This window comes from Ursus americanus, chromosome 2, assembly GCF_024610735.1.
Source record: "Ursus americanus isolate L20-20 chromosome 2, mUrsAme1.1.p, whole genome shotgun sequence".
NCBI lineage: Eukaryota > Metazoa > Chordata > Mammalia > Carnivora > Ursidae > Ursus > Ursus americanus.
In genome coordinates this window covers 71,541,548-71,546,251 of record NC_142128.1, presented here as the reverse complement: position 1 = coordinate 71,546,251, position 4,704 = coordinate 71,541,548, and positions in this window count along the sequence as shown.

The window sequence follows — 4,704 nt, the reverse complement described above, 5'->3', positions numbered from 1 at the left end:
TTCTCTGAAATCTGGAAAGTGGTGGATCTATTTATCCTTCTAGAAATCACCACATAACTCAGGTTGTTGTGTCAACAGTGAATTCTAAACATGAGTGTTTGTTTCAAAATGGTCTGACTGGGCCAGATCGCTGGGCCCCAAGGAGAGCCCAAGGGTGGAATCCAGAAAAACAAGTTAAATCAAAATGAGGAAGCTGAGAACTTGTCCTTTCAGCCAAATTCAGTCTTCACTGCGAAATGAGAGAAATAAATAAAAAATGAGTAAGATACCTTTTGGAAGATTAGCTTCCTTCTTCTTCCAGGAAATATTGACTTGTTTACTAAATTTTTCTTTCAATTTGCAAGACCTTTCTTTGTTCCTTGTCCATGCAGTTCTGGTTTTAGTGTTTTTTCTTTATTTGCTTCTAGAGATTCAATTATCTGTTTAGGGCAAATTTTATTAACCTTTCACTAGGAAGGAGACTTTCTGGCTTTGTGCACAGAAGATGGGCTAGGGATCTATTATTTTCTTTCTGTAGGCCTCAGGTGATATGAATGAAAAGATTTCTTTGGTGCATGGTGTTGCTTTTTTAGTAATGCTATATGCTGGAGTTCCAGGGAGATCTTAGTGTGGTGACAAACTCAATGTGAAGGGAAATTACAACTGTAGGTTTTGAGGTTAAATAAAATAATCTAAACATGCATTTTATATTACTCGGTACTTATACTGGGTGTTTTCCTAAGATAGTATAGTGAAATCCATCTTGCTTGATTTGATACAATCCAGTAGTGATTGGGACAAATGAGAATGTTGATCACAGTGGAGAATCATAAAAAATAATTTTATATGTATCTAAAATTGTTATGTGAAATGAAAAGCTTAATCTTTTGAGATGGCCAAGGCTTTTTTTTTTTTCCTGAAATGGTCTGCAAATTGGGATTTCGCATATTATTTCTTCCATTCACTACACTTCAATTGCCTCACCTATAAGCACCAGGTTGAATTTCTTTCAGTAGGTGTATGGATTTCAAGATAATTGTAAAACTATCTGAGAACTTAATCTGTTAAGGTTTTAATGTTAACTTTCCCCTAAGTTTAGAGTTACCCCATCGTTCATGCCTGTAGCACAATGTTATGTGTATGTCATCTTTAGCAAATCTTTCTGAAAGGAACAGCTCTTTTTCGCAGGAATACCTTTCTTTCTTTTCACATTGATATTTACTCAGTTTATAAAATTTAATTTTATTGCATAATTACAATAATTAGTGTAATTGGAATAAACAGATATGTGAACAAATATGGCTCTGGTAAATAGACACTTCAATGGGTAGGAGCAGAAGTGAAGGCAAACTGGAGAGTAGTTCATTAGTGTCAGGTTGGGCTTGTTTTAGGCATCAGTATTTTTCTAGTAATAGAAGGAATGGAGATCATCAGTGATTTCTCTGAATGGTTAAGCCATGATTACGAGAAGAAACTTGCTTTAATTTTGTACCAACAGTATTTATTGTCTATCTCCTACATGCATTTCCCTGAATGAGGGCCAATCTTGAATTATCAAGAAAGGATAATTCAGATGGAATGAGATTACTGGAGTGGAATTGGATAGGAAGGAACTTGTGAGAAAGATAATCCTTTGTATCAATATAGGAAAATAGAATGTCTCCTAAAAGCTTGAAGAGACAAATAGGACTGTCATAATTTGAACAAGGTACTTAATTAGATGCTCACCAGCAAAGGCTCCCCTAGTCCATAAGGAACACCTTCCTGGTCTAATTCTAATCCTTTCCTGTGTGCTTTATTTTTTTCATTAAAACCAGTTTACAGAAATAATATAATATGAATCTGTATGTAACTTAAGTCATCTTAGAGGACATTATACTTTCAGACATCTACTTAGAACAGAAAATATATATTATGTGAAATGCATAAAATGTTTAACATTGCTTCCTGCCACTACCCTCAGGTAATGTGCATCAATGATTCACATTGGGACTAACTATACTATTAGCAAATTCAAACAATTGGAACTCAGCAATGCCTTGATTAAATTTTAGTCTGACTAAGTTCTTACATTCTTATCAGAATCCTGTACATAATGTTGGATAGCAGTCATGACAACTTTTCAATAACCTAGATATTGAATGGAGCAAAAGAATTACCCATTGTTATTTGCTACTAATATAGTCATATTGTTAGACCCTTTATTTGTTTAATTAATTTATTTTTAGCTTCCATTTAAATTCAATTATTTAACATATAGTGCATTATTAGTTTCAGAGGTAGCAGTTTGTGATTCATCAGTGGCGTATAATACCCAGTGCTTATTACATCAACTGTCCTCCTTAATGTTCATCACCCAGTTACCTCATCCCTTCATCCACCTCTCCCCCAGCGACCCTCAGTTTGTTTCCTATAGTTAAGACTCTCTTATGGTTTTTCTCCTTCTCTGATTTCATACTACTTTATTTTTCCCTCCCTTCCCCTATGATCCTGTTTTGTTTCTTAAATTCCACATATGAGTGAAATCATATAATAATTGTCTTTCTCTGACTGACTTATTTTGCTTAGCATAACACCCTCTAGTTCCATCCACGTCATTGCAAATGGTAAGATTTCATTTATTTTTTATGGTTGAGTAATATTCCGTTGTATATATATGTTATATCTTCTTTACCCATCATCTGTTTTTGGACATCTGTGTTCTTTCCATAATTTGGCTATTGTGGACATTGCTGCTGTAAACATTGGGGTGTGGGTACCCTTTTGGATCACTATATTTGTATCCTTCAGGTAAATACCTAGTAGGACAATTGCTGAGTCATAGGGTAGCACTATTTTTAACTTTTTGAGGAACCTCCATACTGTTTTCCAGAGTGGCTGTACCAGCTTGCATTCCCACCAGCAGTGTAAGAGGGTTCCCCTTTCTCTGCATCCTCGCCAACATCTGTTGTTTCCTGACATTAATCTTAACCATTCTGACTGGTGTGAGGTGGTATCTCACTGTGGTTTAGATTTGTATTTCCCTGATGCTGAGTGATGTTGAGCATTTTTTTCATTTGTTGTTAGACTCTTTCTAAATATCTGTAGCATTCAGTGAACTTATCAATCGCAGAAAATTTTAATCATATTTTCTTTAAGATCAAAATACATAATTTTTAATTTTATGGCAGAAGTTTTTTTTTATTTAATGGAAAGGTCTTCTCTTGGCACAAAAATATAGACAGGACATTGCATGATCTCTCTTGACAAAAAGATGCAAAGTGGAAGGTCTGGAAGTAGTCTTTTCTTAGGAGATAGACTTTGGGCATAACTCAAAGTAGGGAGTTAGAATGGCTTCTGTTTTCTCCTGACCCACAAAGATTACCCTCCCAGGGAAAAGGAGAGGTGGAAAAGACCACTAATAACAGAAAAATGGGAAGGAAGCTATGCATCTTAGTCTGGGCTCTGGGTGGAAACAAAAAAAAGTAAAAATAAGTCTATACTTGTGTCGGCTTGCAATTACATTGCCAGGTCTTCCATAAAGATAAAACCATGCTGAACAAAAGCTTACCATCTAAATCGGAAAACAAACAAGAAGGTAAAGTCAGGGAGAAGTGGGCAGTAGAGTGGTAGATAGAGCCAGATGCCTAGCAGTGGAATTTGAACTTTATCATACATGCGATGGATTATTTTTATATTTATTTACTGTATTATTATTATATTATTACTATATCATATTAACTTACTGTAACTGAGTTATTCCTTTTTTAAAAGTCAAAGCTAATGCCTGATATGGTTTTTTATTTATAAAATTTACGCTTCAAGGATAATCAAATTTTGAAAAAATTTACTGCTAATAACCTAGATTTTGAGTTGTGCTTTTAATATTTTATGGCATTGAGGTATCCGTGGACAAGCATTTCTTTTTCTATTCAGTAATAAAATACCAACTATGTTTCAAAACTGGGTCTAATTGTAAACAATATATACTGCATAGTTCCATACATTAATTCACTCGATTCTCACGGTAGCACTGGACATGAGTATCATCATCACATATCACATTGACTTTATCAGTAAAGAGACAAGGGCTTCTATCAAATAAACAAGACTAATGGTCAAGAAACTGTAGCTCAGAAAATATGAGTGAGAGGCCCAAGATCAGGAACTGACCTCAGAGTCAGTCATCTTCCTGCATTCTTCCCAGGAAAAATGTCCTTCCATGTTTCTTTTTTCTTGATGAAAAAGATAAATGGAAAACAGGAATATCTATTGGACTTTCCCTCTGTATAAAAAAACTGAAAATGTGGGTCAATGAAAATGCCAGATGCTCAAATAATTGATAATAAAAATATCAAAACAAAGTGAGATTTGTCTTAACTGAGATCTTGATTGTCGAAGATTCCCCCTCAGGAATGCTCTTGTTAAGCAACTAGAGTTCTTCCTAGCCTATTTATTTGGGACCACTTGCTCTGGTCTTATGGTTTATTATATTCTACTTTTTTCTTTTATACTTAGAAATTAAACCAAATAATAGAGTTTTTAAAAATTTGATTGATATAAATCATTTTTGGTTTCTATGTTAATGGAATATTAACATTGACGATATCAATGTACGACCATATAAGAAACACAATTTACTGATCCTATTACTTATTCTTTTATTCTTTATTACATTATATAGTGTTATTCTATTATTATTGACTATTATTTTCAATGATAAGTTGAATACTTAGTTATATACAT